The sequence below is a fragment of the Bufo gargarizans genome, chromosome 6 (genome assembly GCF_014858855.1).
Source record: "Bufo gargarizans isolate SCDJY-AF-19 chromosome 6, ASM1485885v1, whole genome shotgun sequence".
In the NCBI taxonomy this organism is placed as follows: Eukaryota; Metazoa; Chordata; class Amphibia; order Anura; family Bufonidae; genus Bufo; species Bufo gargarizans.
In genome coordinates, this window is record NC_058085.1 from 10,226,596 (window position 1) to 10,244,966 (window position 18,371).

Here is an 18,371-nt window from a genome sequence, read left to right on the forward strand (position 1 = left end):
TGGGGTCGCCCCGACGTGGACCTCATGGCCTCCAAATTCAACCACAAGGTCCCCCTATACCTGGCCAGGGCACGGGACCCGAAGGCATACGGCGCCGACGCGCTCGTCCTTCCGTGGCGCGAATTCTCCCTTCTGTACGTCTTTCCTCCTTTTCCCCTCCTGCCACGGGTTCTTCGGAGGATCGCGGCAGAGGGCGTCCCCGCGATTCTAATCGCCCCGGATTGGCCCCGCCGGTCTTGGTACGCCGACCTAATGTTGCTGTTGGCAGACGCACCGTGGCCACTGCCCTCCAGGGAAGACCTTCTCTCTCAGGGACCGATCTTCCACGAGCATTTAGGCTCGCTACGTTTGACGGCGTGGCTATTGAGACCGCCGTCTTAACGCGACGGGGTTTCTCCGCGGACGTAGTCCGCACCATGATCCGGGCTCGTAAGCCCGTATCCTCTAGGATCTACTATCGGGTTTGGAGGTCCTATCTGGGGTTCTGTGAGTCCCGGAGCATCCCACCTCTCCGGTTTTCTCTTCCCACAATCCTGTCCTTCCTCCAGTCGGGTCTGGACCTGGACCTGGGGCTGTGCCTCAGTTCTCTGAAGGGTCAGATTTCGGCGCTGTCTATTCTTCTCCAGCGTCCCCTGGCCCCTCTAGGGCCAATTAAGACCTTTTTACAAGGGGTGGCTCACTCTGTTCCGCCGTACCGCCCTCCAGTTCCTTCCTGGGACCTGAATGTGGTGCTCTCGGCGCTCCAATCAGCCCCCTTCGAGCCTTTACGGGAGGTCTCCCTTCGCCTTCTGTCCTGCAAGGTCATCTTTCTTGTGGCCGTCACGTCTCTCCGACGGGTGTCGGAGTTAGCGGCTCTTTCTTGCTCCGAACCTTTCCTGATCTTCCACCAGGATAAGGTTGTGCTTCGGCCTGTCCCGACTTTCCTGCCAAAGGTGGTCTCCGCCTTTCACATCAATGAGGACATCGTCCTTCCGTCGCTCTGTCCCTCTCCTTCCCACCCCAGAGAACGGGAACTGCACCGTCTGGATGTGGTCAGGGCGTTGAGGATTTACTTGGAGGTCACCGGGTCCTTTCGGCGCACGGACTCCCTGTTTGTGGTTCCGGAGGGTTCGCGCAAAGGGTTGGCGGTCTCCAAGGTGGCTATTGCCCGTTTCATTAAACTGGCGGTGTCTGAGGCTTATCGAGCCAAGGGCAGACCTCCGCCTTTTGGCGTCACTGCTCATTCCACCAGAGCAGTCGGAGCTTCCTGGGCGCAGAGGCATCGGGCCTCGGCTGAACAGTTGTGCAAAGCAGCCACTTGGTCCTCTCTGCACACTTTCACAAAGTTCTATAGGGTGCATACGCATGCATCAGCGGATGCTGCGTTGGGCCGCCTGGTTTTGCAGGCAGCGGTTTCCTGATGCTCTGGTGGTGTTCCGCCTTGGGTTTGTGGTCCCTCCCTTCTTGGACTGCTCTTGAACGTCCCAAGGTCTGTGTCCCCCAAGGAAAATGGGCGAGAAAAGGAGATTTTTGTATAACTTACCAGTTAAATCTCTTTCTCGCTCTTCCTTGGGGGACACAGCACCCACCCTTCTGTGTTTGGTTACAGGGTTATGGTCTGGCGCCCCGTTGGGTTGCTGGCTGGTTGTTTCCGTTATTGGTTGTTATCCTTTCACTACTTGGACACGCAACTGGTAGCCTCTATCTCCAGGCTGAGGGTATAGCTGATGGAGGAGGGGCTTAACAGTTTTACTTAGTGTCACGCCTCCTAGGGAGCTGAGCTATACCCAAGGTCTGTGTCCCCCAAGGAAGAGCGAGAAAGAGATTTAACTGGTAAGTTATACAAAAATCTCCTTTTTTCGGCCTTATATACTACGGGTATAGTTACTATGTAACTATTTTGCGATCCACAAAATATACGGATGGCATGGTTCTGCATACAGTCCGCAAAAAAAATATGTTCGTGTGCATGAGCCCTAAAGTCATCAGACGGTTCACTACCAGACTGGTGAGAGCAGACACTGCACAGTACCACTTCTCCTGTGTACTGGGTGTAATCCTCAGTATCTGCTCTTATTCTGTATATATGGACACTGCACAGTACCACTTCTCCTGTGTACTGGGTGTAATCCTCAGTATCTGCTCTTATTCTGTATATATGGACACTGCACAGTACCACTTCTCCTGTTCTGTATACCGAGTGTAATCCTCAGTATCTGCTCTTATTCTGTATATATATACACTGCACAGTACCACTTCTCCTGTCCTGTATACCGAGTGTAATCCTCAGTATCTGCTCTTATTCTGTATATATATATACACTGCACAGTACCACTTCCCCTGTTCTGTATACCGAGTGTAATCCTCAGTATCTGCTCTTATTCTGTATATATATATACACTGCACAGTACCACTTCCCCTGTTCTGTATACCGAGTGTAATCCTCAGTATCTGATCTTATTTTGTATATATATACACTGCACAGTACCACTTCTCCTGTTCTGTATACTGGGTGTAATCCTCAGTATCTGCTCTTATTCTGTATATATATACACTGCACAGTACCACTTCTCCTGTCCTGTATGCCGGGTGTAATCCTCAGTATCTGCTCTTATTCTGTATATATACACTGCACAGTACCACTTCTCCTGTTCTGTATACCGAGTGTAATCCTCAGTATCTGCTCTTATTCTGTATATATATATACACTGCACAGTACCACTTCCCCTGTTCTGTATACCGAGTGTAATCCTCAGTATCTGATCTTATTTTGTATATATATATACACTGCACAGTACCACTTCTCCTGTTCTGTATACTGGGTGTAATCCTCAGCATCTGCTCTTATTCTGTATATATACAGTACAGACCAAAAGTTTGGACACACCTTCTCATTCAAAGAGTTTTCTTTATTTTCATGACTATGAAAATTGTAGATTCACACTGAAGGCATCAAAACTATGAATTAACACATGTGGAATTATATACATAACATAAAAATGTGAAACAACTGAAAATATGTCATATTCTAGGTTCTTCAAAGTAGCCACCTTTTGCTTTGATTACTGCTTTGCACACTCTTGGCATTCTCTTGATGAGCTTCAAGAGGTAGTCACCTGAAATGGTTTTCACTTCACAGGTGTGCCCTGTCAGGTTTAATAAGTGGGATTTCTTGCCTTATAAATGGGGTTGGGACCATCAGTTGCGTTGAGGAGAAGTCAGGTGGATACACAGCTGATAGTCCTACTGAATAGACTGTTAGAATTTGTATTATGGCAAGAAAAAAGCAGCTAAGTAAAGAAAAACGAGTGGCCATCATTACTTTAAGAAATGAAGGTCAGCCAGTCCGAAAAATTGGGAAAACTTTGAAAGTGTCCCCAAGTGCAGTCACAAAAACCATCAAGCGCTACAAAGAAACTGGCTCACATGCGGACCGCCCCAGGAAAGGAGGACCAAGAGTCATCTCTGCTGCGGAGGATAAGTTCATCCGAGTCACCAGCCTCAGAAATCGCAGGTTAACAGCAGCTCAGATTAGAGACCAGGTCAATGCCACACAGAGTTCTAGCAGCAGACACATCTCTAGAACAACTGTTAAGAGGAGACTGTGTGAATCAGGCCTTCATGGTAGAATATCTGCTAGGAAACCACTGCTAAGGACAGGCAACAAGCAGAAGAGACTTGTTTGGGCTAAAGAACACAAGGAATGGACATTAGACCAGTGGAAATCTGTGCTTTGGTCTGATGAGTCCAAATTTGAGAGCTTTGGTTCCAACCACCGTGTCTTTGTGCGACGCAGAAAAGGTGAACGGATGGACTCTACATGCCTGGTTCCCACCGTGAAGCATGGAGGAGGAGGTGTGATGGTGTGGGGGTGCTTTGCTGGTGACACTGTTGGGGATTTATTCAAATTTGAAGGCATACTGAACCAGCATGGCTACCACAGCATCTTGCAGCGGCATGCTATTCCATCCGGTTTGCGTTTAGTTGGACCATCATTTATTTTTCAACAGGACAATGACCCCAAACACACCTCCAGGCTGTGTAAGGGCTATTTGACCATGAAGGAGAGTGATGGGGTGCTGCGCCAGATGACCTGGCCTCCACCGTCACCGGACCTGAACCCAATCGAGATGGTTTGGGGTGAGCTGGACCGCAGAGTGAAGGCAAAAGGGCCAACAAGTGCTAAGCATCTCTGGGAACTCCTTCAAGACTGTTGGAAGACCATTTCAGGTGACTACCTCTTGAAGCTCATCAAGAGAATGCCAAGAGTGTGCAAAGCAGTAATCAAAGCAAAAGGTGGCTACTTTGAAGAACCTAGAATGACATATTTTCAGTTGTTTCACACTTTTTTGTTATGTATATAATTCCACATGTGTTAATTCATAGTTTTGATGCCTTCAGTGCGAATCTACAATTTTCATAGTCATGAAAATAAAGAAAACTCTTTGAATGAGAAGGTGTGTCCAAACTTTTGGTCTGTACTGTATATACACTGCACAGTACCACCTCTCCTGTCCTGTATACTGGGTGTAATCCTCAGCATCTGCTCTTATTCTGTATATATGGACTCTTTTAATTTGTAAATAAATAAATAACAAAAGGCCATAACAATATCTATACACAGAAACAAAACACATTACTAAGCCCATCCCGACCAGTCCACCACCCCACTAGAACCTACAATACTATTCACACTTAAAACACTTTCGTAACCCCATACTATACATATTTACATATTTGCATCTTACACGTATATATAAAACCCATAAAATAAAATATATACACAATATACATAAACTATACACAAACTATATACAAATTATAGAACTAAATCTAACTAACCCACCACCAGTCCACAGCAAATATGCAAACTGATAACCCCCAAAGTTCCAAGGGGATAAACCCCGAGCTTTGAGAAGTCCTAGTCTTTCCCCAGCCGGACTGGGGTCAGTCAGTTTGTAAAAAACAAAAACACCTTTTTTTTGTTTTTGTATAATAATATTATTTTATTAATTTATTTTTTATATTTTTTTTTTATATATGTATATAATATATAATAGAAAAATATATACACTCCCTCCTCCCTCCCAGCCCCCCTCCCAACCTAACTAGACCCCACTATAAACTTAACAATACTAATATAATAATATATTATCACAATACTAACATAATACAAAACATACTTATATAATACACTATAAATACAATATACACACCGTAATACTATTACACCTAAACCAGCTATGGTTCGGTACCCGTAAGCCTTTCCATACTTACATTACTACAAAACAAAACAAAAACCTATGAGTGTGCTATATCAGCCCACCACTAGGAAAAGAGTACTACTTAGCCAAGGAACCCCAAAACAGAAGCCCCTCTACAGACGAGAGGCCTTGGGGTCCCCCCACCTTTCGTACTCAAGAGAGCGTACCTTCACCAGGTCACCCATGATGTTCCTATATACCATCTCCACCGGGAGGATTTTGCGACTCTTTGTTGACACTAAACACCGTGCACACCAGATGTGGTGCCTAACCATTGCACTAACTACGAATAAAGTGTGACGGTCCCTCCCACCAAGGTCTTTGAAAGCCCCATAGGCCCACTCCGCATAGGACAGGGCGGCCAGCCTAGGCCAACCGATGGAAGCCCCCACCCTTTTGTATACCTCTATATTAAAGAGACAATGAAGTAAGAAGTGGTCCATGGTTTCCAGCAGCTTACCACACTCCTCCCGGGGACAATCCCTTTCCTCAGAGTTTCTACACTTCACATTGTCCCTTACATATAGCTTACCGTGGATCTTAGGGATCCTTTCTGAATTCAACAAAGACAGCCCACCCTCCAGATCCTGACTTGGGCAGTCCCTCAAGGCCAGTGGGGCCTGAAAAAGGTAAGATAGAACCTTCCTGTCAAGAGAAAACCTCGACATGGTCTCCACCTCTCCCTTCTCCAGTCCCCTCCGTCTCAGGATTCTCAGAACTGGGGCAACAGAAGCCGGGAGATATCCATGTGACGCACGTAGGTCTTTCACTCGCCCTCCTGTCTCCCATTCCTGGAAGAAAGGCCGAAACCACTCCCTACAGGAAATTACCCACAAAGGAGCCCTCTCTTTCCAGAGGTTTGCAATATTAATTTTCAAAAAGGTATTTGTTAAGAATACCACCGGGTTGACCATAGCCAACCCGCCTGGTCTCCTTGTGCGGTAAGTAACCTCTCTCCTGATTAGGTTCAGCCTGTTTCCCACAACATCTGGAAAAAGAGGCTGTAGACCGTACCCCAGAGAGACCCTGGCAAAACACAAACACTTCTTGGATACAAAAGCACGGGAATCAGGTAGGTATTGCACATGTGAACCCTTTCCCTGAGGGATAAAGACCATCCCTTCCAACGGTCCACCTTTTGGGCGACATCTTTTAGTCTACTCTCCCAATTTTGCTGATGATTAGCTCCATCCTGGCCAAAATTGATGCTTAAGATCTTTACAGACTTCTGGGGTTCTGGAAAAGTGCCCTGGAGATCGAAGACAGGATCCCCTTCCCCCAGCCAGAGAGTCTCACATTTGTCCCGGTTAATCTGAGACCCAGAAACCTCTGAATAGCAGTCCACCTCCGACATCACCCAGCTCACCTCCTCTTCCGAAGAGGCAAGAATGGAGACATCATCGGCGTACCCCACCGCCTTCAGAGATGGCCCCCACACTGCCAGTTCCATCTCCACCCCCGCTAATGGTCCACGATCTACCCTTCTAATGAAGGGATCAATCGCAAACACATACTGCAAAGGGCTTAAAGGACATCCCTGGCGGACACCAGAAGCCACCTCAAAAGGTAGATCTGACCAACCATTATTCAACTGGAAACTCTCCGCCCCTTTGTATAAAGTTTTTAACCAGTCTACAAACCTCCCGGGTAGACCATACCACAAGAGAACGGACCACAGGTACTCATGGTTCACCCGGTCAAAATCCTTCGCCTGGTCCAAAGATAACAGAAACCCTTTCAAAAGTCCCACCTTGCCCCGCTCCACGGCTTCTCGGACACTAAGAACGGCGCTAAAAGCGCTCCGACCGGGAACAAAGCAGTGCTGAGCCTCAGAAAGAAGTCTCGGTGCAAACTTCACCAGTCTGCAGAAAAGTATTTTTGCCAGAGTCTTCCTGTCCACATTGAGAAGCGGATATGGGTCTCCAGTTCTCAATGCGGGATGGATCTTTACCCTTTGACAGAATAATCAGGGCTGACTTACCCATTGACTTTGGTAGAGTGCCCGAGGAAAGACACTCGTTAAACACCTCGGTCAAGAGAGGAACTAATTCTTCCTTGAAAGCCTTGTACCACTTGGATGTTAAGCCATCCGGACCTGGGGATTTCATGGGCCTAAGCCCATTAATGGCCAATCCCACTTCCTCTCGCCTGATCTGCCAAAACATCAAGAGTGGGGTCTATTCCTGCCTTGGAAATAGTTTCAGCCAAGAAAGCTGAAAAACTGTCTCGATCCAGCTCTTTCCAACCCAAGAGGTGAGAGTAGAAAGACCTGACGACCTCCAGGATCCCTGATTTGGACCTATTCAGGGAACCCATACTGTCGACCAGGCCTACCACGAATTAACTTTTTACTGCCATTTTACAGTTTCCAAAGGGGTCGGGTGAGCGGTACTTCCTGAAATCCCTTTCAGTAACCAAGGAGGCGTATCTATCGTACTGACACCTCTTGAGCAAGGATTTCACACAAGAAATATCCTCACGGCTACCCTCCGTCGAAACCAGTCTTTCAAGTTTCTTCCTCAATTCCTGGTACAGACAGTATCTGTCCCAGCTCCTGAGGTTAGAAAGCTCACAGAAAAACCTCGCCGCCCTTTTTTTTTTTATATCTCCCACCACTCCGACTTGCTGTTCCAGAGGTCCACCAAAGGTTCCTGGCTCTGAAGGAAATCCTCAAAGGACTGTCTTATTGTCACATCTTCCAGGAGAGACAAATTCAGCTTCTACATTCCTCTCCCCATTCAGGGAGTCTCTGCAACATTCAAAGAGAAAATAATCAAACAGTAGTCGGAGAATTCCACTTCCACGGCTTCTAAAGCCGAGAAAACAGCCTCCTCCTTTAAAGGGGTTCTGCACTTTCATTTGACTGATGATCTATCCTCTGGATAGATCATCAGCTTCTGATCGGCGGGGGTCTGACACTCGGGACCCCCGCCGATCAGCTGTTTGAGAAGGCAGCGGCGCTCCAGCAGTGCTGCTCCAGCAGCGCCGCGGCCTTCTCACTGTTTACCGCCGGGCCGCCGTCACGACTAGTATCAACTAGCGTGGGCAGGACTAAGCTCTGTTCACTTGAATGGAGCTTAGCCGCGCCCACGCTAGTTGATACTAGTCGTGACGTCAGTGGGCCGGTAAACAGTGAGAAGGCCGCGGCGCTGCTGGAGCGCCTCTGCCTTCTCAAACAGCTAATTAGCGATGGTCCCGGGTGTCGGACCCCCACCGATCAGAAGCTGATGATCTATCCAGAGGATAGATCATCAGTTAAATGAAAGTGCAGAACCCCTTTAAATAAAACCTATCTCTTCTAGACCTACGATTTCCCTGATGAAAGGTGAAATCCACGTGGTCTGGCTTATGCCGTAAATGTGCGTCCACCAGACGAGTATCCTCAACTATCCTAGACAACACAATGCTATCAGCATCCAGCCCACCTTTGGAGCCTCCCCTATGACAGGCCCTCGTCACATTGTTGAAGTCCCCTCCAAAGATCACTTGCTGGCTGTTAAAAAGAAAAGGCTTAATCCTCATAAGGAGACACTTGCGGTCCCACTTACTCTGTGGGCCGTAGATGTTTATTAATCTCAATTCTTGTCTCCCCATGAGGACATCTAAAATCAGGCACCTTCCCATTTCTAACTCTATTATCCTCTTGCATTCCACTCTTTCGGCGGTCTTAAAAAGTACCGCCACCCTGCTACGTAGCTCGGCCGCAAGAGACCAGAAAGACGGACCTAGCCGCCATTCTCGCCAGGTCTCTTGCAAAAACAAAATATCCGCTTCAATACGGCTGAAAAAATCAAAGGCCAGGAAATGAGCTCTGTCTGACTTAATACTGGCAACGTTAATGCTTGCCAGTGTCAACGGGGTAAGTTCCGCCATCATTGATGATCGAGTTAGATAGACTTCTTTTTCTCCACCCCACCACCATCAGCATTTTCATCTAAACCATCACACTCCTTCTGTCTTTTCAAACATACAGAGACAACCATACCATCCTTTTTGCCCAAGGTTCCAGGCTTGGCCCCCCTCCAGAAGGTAATACACCCCCCGAAGGACAGGGCCCGGAAGCCTGCAAGGAAGCCCCCGCACCCTCTGGCACCACACTCTCCTCCTACCCAGCTGAAGCAGTTGGGGACCCTCGTCAAGGGCCTGGTACCGATTAGAGACTTCCACCAGAGGGGACCCAGTTGATCCTTCCTTAGGCCTCTGGTCGAGGATGAGTGGGACAGATGGGTCGAGAGAGAGGGCTTATGACCCTCTCCTTTCTTCTTCTTACTCTGCTTGTTCCTCCTACCCTCCAACCACGCTATGCCGCCCTCGTCCAGGCTTTTGCCGTATAAGGAGACAGGGTTGGCGGATGGGTTAGCCTCCACAGGTTGGGCCTCTAGTTCCCCATCGTCGCTGTACCCCGGTTCACTACAACCAGGATCCTCAGCCAGACCAGCCGAAAGACCAGCTGAAGGGTCAGCTGCCACCTGTTCCCTATCCTTGCGGCGTTGTTCTTGCCGCCTGATCCTGGATGGCCTTTGCTTCCTCGGCTCCTGTCTGCTTCCTCCAGCGCTAGTAGCTCCAGCGCTCGTCCCCTCACCAACTGATTCAGTCCCAGCAGCAGGCTCCTCCCCAACCACAGACCCAGCCTCACGGCTAGTGCCTGCCTGATCTTGAGCCCAGCCCTAAACCCTGTTGGCGAAGGCAAGCGGACAGCGACTAAACGGGTGACCTAGGTCCCCACAGATGTTGCACCAGATCCGCCTACAAGATGCGGCATGATGACCAGTGTCCCCACACTTGCGCACATGCGAACATCACATTGTGCGCTGAAGTGGGTGGGACTGCCGCACTTGTGACAGACCTTTGGCTGGCCTCTATAGAACACCATAATCCTATCCCTGTCACGTCCTGCCCTATGGGTGGTTTGAGGAGATCTGTCAGAATTGCTGCACGTGATAGTTTGTTTGTTGTGAGTTTGAGCACAGTTCCACCTTCTCCCAGGTGGTGTTCTTTTGTTGATTAGTGAAGCTATTTGTACCTCCCTTTTTCCCTATAGCCTTTGCAGGTTATAGTTCTACCTTGTGTGAGCTTTGGATGCTTGGTGGATCGTCTGCTCCTTCTCGTATTAGATAAGTCTTTTCCCTCCTCTTTTCCATTTTGGTTTCTGTTTTGTCTAGGCCTCTAGTGGGGACGCTAGCGCCTTCGATGGTAGAAGACGCTGGGTGTATCTTACCATTTTTCCCTATTGCTGAGGGTTTGTTTAGTGTGTTATAGTCTTAGGCACGGGGACATGTGTATATCTACCATTGAGGTATCCACATGGGCTTAGCAGCCTAGTGTGTAAGGGATTGCTAGGAGGTGACCTTGTTTTTTTTCTCTAGCTTGTGGGTCCTATTCCGTTAGTTTGTCTTTCAGTTTGCTGTTCCCTTCCCTACCTATCGTGACAATCCCATCCTATGAAGGCGGAGGAGGGAATATGAGCAACAGAATTGCCCCGATCAAACAGCTCAAGGCTGAAAGTCCAGGCACCCGACCAGATGCCATGCTCATTGACCACCTTGGCGGGGAACTGTCCAACCCTACCATATCGACTAAGCCAAGTCATGATGTCCACACTAGACAGTGATTCGATACAGGTCAAAACTGTCACTGTCTTGACAGTCGATTTGTTCTCGGAAGGCCCTAAAACCATGCCTTTCTGTCCAAAAAGCCTGGTCAACCGACCCTCCCTCTACCTGTATGGAAGTCCCCAGTCCTTTTTTTTAGGGTCTCCAGGAGGCGTAACCTTGTTTACCTTCTCATTCACCCCCACAGCCACCTGCACATCATTACCCACAATCCTATTCACAACCACATTTGCATCCATATTGTATTTGCATCAACCTTTATTTTCCCAACTGTATTACCTTCCACTCCCCCTGGACTGGTTGGGTTCCCTAAAGAGACCGCAGTATCACTGGAGGCGGGCCCTGAGTAACCCCCCGCAAAACCCGCAGGGGATTCCCCATCTCCCGCACCCCTGACTGCTTCCATGACCCACACAGTCCTGGGATGCTCGACCACAGTGTTCTCCCCAGGTGCCAAAGTCTTTACATCTTCCACTGACTTTAATTGTCTTTTCACAATTTTGACACTTTTATCAGTTTCTAATGTTTTCTTTTGCTCTTTCTCAGTACCACCACCTTCAACCTTGTCCTCAATCATTGCATCCTTGTCAGCCCTCCTCACTTCCTTGTCCGCCACACTGTTTGGAGTTTTTCCCCCTGCGCTTCTTGTGACCACCCTACCATTACAGGAAAGGGGGGCACCTCCCGTCACCATCTTAGAATCAATCTCCCGCTCTGTTTGACCTGATTCCACTACAGGAACTGGGCTGGGCACAGCAGAGGATTCAAAAGGCACAGATCTAAACACTTCTTCTTTCACAGTTTAATTTTTCTCCTTTCTGATTTTCACCAACTCCTCCTCAGGAACCTCCTCATCCCCCAAATTCAGTCTGCCCACCGGGGACTCCAGCTGCCTGACTTCCATCATTAACCTTCCCCCAGACCTGCTTTCATCCCCGGAGGCGGCCGCAATCAGGTCTGAGAGGTCCCCCTGGCCACAAGGCAGAGAGTTTGCATCCGAATCTTGTGTTCCAGGAACCACCTTCCCCTGGCTCCCAGCCTGCTGCCCTGACAGACTGGGGCCAGGCGTACCGGATAGTCCAGACATACCCTCAAATCTGCTGTCATTGCTGAATTTTTTCAAGAATGGGCCGCCATTTTCCTCAATGGCTGCCCTCTTCTCCTCCAAAACTGCAATTACCTCCTCCAACTTCACCAATCTGGAGGAGAGGATTGCCTTCTTTGTCTTAGGTGCCATTTTCTCTTGCATTTTTACATTTTTATACTCCACATTAAGTCTCTTTAATTCTCTGTTGACCTCCTCATGCATGTTGAGAAAATATGCTATTCGGGAGGAAAAGGTTTCTGAAGACTCTTTAGGGCCCAAAATACCCCAATTAAGCAGTCTCTTAGCCGCTGGGCAGGAAGTACCCCTGACACCAGGCTTCTTTATAGTAATTTTGTCGCCGGGCCGAGGTACCGACACAGACATACCACATGCTGAATCACCTACCTCAGCCTCTGGCCTCGTCACCTTCTCCACAGCCTTCCCTGTATCCCGTCCCTCGGTCCATCCGGCAGCTTGTCCAGCCACTGCACTTTTCATTTTCTCACCCGCTGCTTGTGCAGCAGCAGGCCTTTCCACAGCATCCTGCATTCTCAGGTGCCGATTCAAATTGTCGAGAGAGGATCCCAGGCTGGTTGCTCTCCTGGGACCCCACACGGTACCCCATTGGGCTTACTGCAGGGATCGCGGCTGCACCTAGTAGCAGGGCCCCTCCTGCCTGCCATTGCTTGCGGCCGCTTGCTGCGGTGTCTTTATAGGCGCATCGTCATCCACCTTCAGTAGCGCCGAGTTATCTAAGCCCAGGTCTCCAGTCCTGGAGGCCCTCCTCTCCACTCGCGCATCTCCGCCGCGGCTGCCAGCACGTGGTGATGAACGCCGGCAGCCGGAGGCCCGGGAATCCATACCGGGAGAAACCGCCACCCCCTGGGGAAAGGGTACCTGGCAAACAAAGTGCTGGTAAGCCTCCCGGACCTCACACACACAGGAAACAGGAACAGGAAAGCAACAGTAGCTCCTCCCACCACTTCTCCTGTCCTGTGTACTGGGTGTAATCCTCAGTATCTGCTCTTATTCTGTGTATATATATATATATATATATATATATATATACACACTGCACAGTACCACTTCTTCTGTCCTGTGTACTGGGTGTAATCCTCAGTATCTGCTCTTATTCTGTATATATACAGTTGCAAGAAAAAGTATGTGAACCCTTTGGAATTATTTGGATTTCTGCACAAATTGGTCATAAAATGTGATCTGATCTTCATCTAAGTCACACCAATAGACAATCACAGTCTGCTTCAATAAAAACATGGTAACATTTAATTCTTTGTGTGTTATTAGTTTAACACACCATGCAAACATTCACAGTGCATGTGGGAAAAGTATGTGAACCCCTAGACTAATGACATCTCCAAGAGCTAATTGGAGTGAGGTGTCAGCCAACTGGAGTCCAATCAATGAGATGAGATTGGAGGTGTTGGTTACAGCTGCCCTGCCCTATAAAAATCACACACCAGTTTTGGGTTTGCTTTTCACAAGAAGCATTGCCTGATGTGAATGATGCCTCGCACAAAAGAGCTCTCAGAAGACCTACGATTAAGAATTGTTGACTTGCATAAAGCTGGAAAGCGTTATAAAAGTATCTCCAAAAGCCTTGCTGTTCATCAGTCCACGGTAAGACAAATTGTCTATAAATGGAGAAAGTTCAGCACTGCTGCTACTCTCCCTAGGAGTGGCCGTCCTGTAAAGATGACTGCAAGAGCACAGCGCAGACTGCTCAATGAGGTGAAGAAGAATCCTAGAGTGTCAGCTAAAGACTTACAGAAGTCTCTGGCATATGATAACATCACTGTTAGCGAATCTACGATACGTAAACCACTAAACAAGAATGGATTTCATGGGAGGATACCACAGAGGAAGCCACTGCTGTCCTAAAAAAACATTGCTGCACGTTTACAGTTTGCACAAGAGCACCTGGATGTTCCACAGCAGTACTGGCAAAATATTCTGTGGACAGATGAAACCAAAGTTGAGTTGTTTGGAAGAAACACACAACACTGTGTGTAGAGAAAAAGATGCACAGCAAACCAACATCAAAACCTCATCCCAACTGTGAAGTATGGTGGTGGGGGCATCATGGTTTGGGGCCGCTTTGCTGCGTCAGGGCCTGGACGGATTGCTATCATCGAAGGAAAAATGAATTCCCAAGTTTATCAAGACATTTTGCAGGAGAACTTAAGGCCATCTGTCCACCAGCTGAAGCTCAACAGAAGATGGCTGTTGCAACAGGACAACGACCCAAAGCATAGAAGTAAATCAACAACAGAATGGCTTAAACAGAAGAAAATATGCCTTCTGGAGTGGTCCAGTCAGAGTCCTGACCTCAACCCGATTGAGATGCTGTGGCATGACCTCAAGAAAGCGATTCACACCAGACATCCCAAGAATATTGCTGAACTGAAACAGTTCTGTAAAGAGGAATGGTCAAGAATTACTCCTGACCGTTGTGCCCGTCTGATCTGCAGCTACAGGAAACGTTTGGTGGAAGTTATTGCTGCCAAAGGAGGTTCAACCAGTTATTAAATCCAAGGGTTCACATACTTTCTCCACCTGCACTGTGAATGTTTACATGGTGTGTTCAATAAAAACATGGTAACATTTAATTCTTTGTGTGTTATTAGTTTAAGCAGACTGTGATTGTCTATTGTTGTGACTTAGATGAAGATCAGATCACATTTTATGACCAATTTGTGCAGAAATCCATATCATTCCAAAGGGTTCACATACTTTTTCTTGCAACTGTATGTGTGTATATATATATATATATATATATATATATATATATACACTGCACAGTACCACTTCTCCTGTCCTGTATACTGGGTATAATCCTCAGTATCTGCTCTTATTCTGTATATATAGATACACACTGCACAGTACCACTTCTCCTGTATACTGGGTGTAATTCTCAGCAGTGATGGCCAGTTCGCCGTGTTCGCCCACGAACACATGCGGGCTGCCATCTTAACTCACAAGTCCGGCGATGCACAGGTAAGTCCTTACCATCGGTCTGAAACAAATGCGGTCACCGGGAGCAGGCAGTTCCGAGAACAGCCCGATGAAGGCCCCCGGCGACTGTTCTCGGAACTGCCTGCTCCCGGTGACCACATTTGTTTCAGACCGGCTTGTGCACAGGCACAGGTAAGGACTTGTGGGGGCTCATAGAGGCGACCTTGACGTGGTGAGTGGCTTATTACGCTTTGGCCAAAATGTACACCAATGCCTCATTCAACATCCAGCATAGAGGCAGGGCAGAGTGCTGGTTTGCACAGGTAAGGACTTACCTGTGCATCGCCGGACTTGAGAGTTAAGATGGCAGCCCGCATTTGTTCGCGGGCGAACGCGGCGAATTGGCCATCACTGATCCTCAGTATCTGCACTTATTCTGTATATATATACACTGCACAGTACCACTTCTCCTGTCCTGTATACTGGGTGTAATCCTCAGTATCTGCTCTTATTCTGTATATATATATATACACACTGCACAGTACCACTTCTCCTGTATACTGGGTGTAATCCTCAGTATGTAGGTGTCTATCTCGTTGCTGTCTCCTGTCTGATGCTGGAGACTCCCTTACATTAGTATAAATCTCTTGTATCAGCAGCTGCCGTTGCCTCTTGTATTTTGCCGGTAATTCCATCGTGTTCGGCTGCAGTGAATGTTTTACGACTTTAAATCCAATTTTGATTCTCAGCGTCGAGCGTCGGTCTGGACTCGAGATCATTGGCTGCTCACAATATAGAAGAATAATGGGATTACTGGAACAGGCGTTTAGTATTTTCACTCAGCGACGCATTTTCCTCCACTGCTGAACACGACGTTAATCCAGAGGCCGAGGCGATACAGATAACGGGATAACAGAGGAGGCAGATGTGAGAACTAGACGTCATTTCCAGCCGACATGACAGTAACTGGAGCTAAACCATTAAAGGGGCTGATCGCAACACAAAGCGCCATAATAAGGTGCTAGTAAAGGGGCAGAACCTGAGGGCACACTGTTTCATTGCCGCCATTACTGTGTGCTTGCCATTATGCATGCTTGCAGTCTTCTGCCATCCTGCCTGTGTCAGTCTTCACCAAAGTTCTGGCATTCTATTTATGAATCAGGATAAACAGGACTAAGGATATGTGAGAGTTTATTATTTTTAAACAGTGATGAGGGTCCTTCTACTGTCCTAACCCTGTCATCTGCCCCCTATGCAGGGTATGGATGATGTCCTGTCAACGGCTTTTTACTGAGTGGTCCCATCAGTGTCAGTCAGAGGCCCGGATGACAAACCCCTTAGAAGCACCATGGCCTTAATTGGTCACCTGATGCACCATCTTAGGTATTTTGGGGGCTGCTTTATTAGATTCAGCTTCAGGGTATTTTCACACTTGGGGTCCATTCACACGTCCGTAGAATGTGTTCGCACCCGCAATTATCCGGAACGGGTGTGGGCCCATGCATTCTCTATGGGGCAGGAATGAATGCAGACAGCACACAGTGTGCTGTCCGCATCCGCATTTCTAAAGCGTGGCCCCAAACTTCCTGTCCGCGGCTCCCGAAAAAAATAGAACATGTTCTATTCTTGTCTGAAATTGCGGACAAGAATAGGCAGTTCTATAGGGGTGCTGACCGGGTGTATTGCGGATCCGCAATACACTACAGACGTGTGAATGGACCCTCTGAAAAAAGCTGCCTGTGGTTTTGCGGTGTAGTCATTTTCTGCATGGTTTTCCACCGCGCAACTGCAGCAAAAGACGGTTAAACTACATGTGGCTGCTATCATCTAGAAACAGCGCCACACCTGTCCATGGGCTGTGCTTGGTATTGCAGCTCCACTCCATGGAAGTGAATGGGGCTGGGATCTAATCAGCCCGCTGACACGTGTGGTGCTACTTTTGATAAAAGGAGCCATGTTTTTCTGACCCTGGAGACTGACTACATCCCAGTCCTGGACAATTGCGCCCAGGGCACTGACAATGTTGAATCTAATGGCCCGTGCGTTCTGAGCAAAAAATTATAGCTTCCCCTTCCCCTTATTTTCCCTCTTTCGGTTTGGATTATACATTAAAAGAAAAAAAGCAGCCTCTGCCTCAGGTCACTCATTCTGCACTTTCCGTTTTAATCTCTCACCAAACGATTCCATCGATGTTAAGAAGCTTCTGAACGCCAATGCCTTTGCTGTAAAAGAGGAAGAAAAAAAGGGTTAAAAAACCAACTTCTACAAATAAAATAGCGTTCAGCCTCGTCTCACTGGATGACAGGCGACTAATCCTCAGGATCATGGAGGAGAAGCAGCGACTCCTCCTGCTGAAGAACATCCCACCAGGCCCCCCCAGTCCTCTTGTTTGGGGTCCAAGGGTTGTACTTACCTGAAGCTTCTTAAAGGGAAACTCTCACCAGGGAAGACTCTCTTCAGATTTGGGCAATGTCCTATCAGAGCTGACCTATTGGGTAACACTGGTCTCAGAGACAGGACTTGGTTATGTGTCCCACCTTGACCTTACTGGAAATAAAATAGAGTCAGGTTTATATATGAAGTAGAAAAATGCTGCAACTCCATGGTCCCCACTGTGTACAATCTGAGCAGCTGTAAGTGGGCGGGGCTGCAGTGTAATTGACAGCATTGGACATATGGGTATGATAGGAACACACAGCAGCAGTGAGTGAAGGATGATAAAACCTCCAGACTGGAAACTTAAAGTGGCCCTGAAAAAAAAAAAATGTGGTGTTGTAGCGGGGTTCAAATTGACAGAAGGCAGGGAAACACAAGTAGGCGGAGTCACAAGAAGGAGGGGCAGCAATACCATAATGCAGCACAAGACACCGCCCCTGCAGAACCAAATACTGTATCACCAATGGTACAGGTATTTAATGCTGAGAGAACAAGATTGTTATGTACCCGGCAGGCAGCAGTGAAAAGGGGGTGTCACCACCAGACATCTGAGAAGCTCTGACAGATGTTCTTCAGAACCTCCTTCTTGAGGTTCTTTTGTTTTGCTTTCGTTTTCTCATCTCGTTAGCCTCTCTCAGCTGTCATGTAGTTACACTGATTGCATCCCTTTAAATCCCTTCCCATACTGCATCACTTTGCGGTTTATACAACTTCCTGGAGTGTGTGCATGCTGATGCTACTACTGAGTCTTCTACAGATAAGTTTTGTTCATTAATTTGTGTTTTCCTGTTTGCTGGATCCCAGGTGACCCTGACTCCCTCCGTATCAAGTGTAGGGAGCGTGGTCGTGTCCCCTCACTATTATAGGGTGTTCAGGTGTTATACAGTCGAGGAACGAGGATATGCGATCATCTACCATTGAGATTTTTGCATAGGCTGAGCAGTTAGGGAGAGAGCCAGGGCTGTTGCAGGGCTCTCCCTTTGGTTCCTTAGTTTTGGATCCAGTCAGTCGGATCTTCAT

The 18,371-nt window shown here is 47.9% G+C and overlaps 1 protein-coding gene across 1 annotated transcript in view; it reads left to right on the plus strand.

The window, feature by feature from the left end:
- DNAH9 (dynein axonemal heavy chain 9) overlaps positions 1-18,371 on the plus strand; it is a 170,562-nt gene that overhangs the window by 71,905 nt on the left and 80,286 nt on the right. The window lies entirely within an intron of this gene.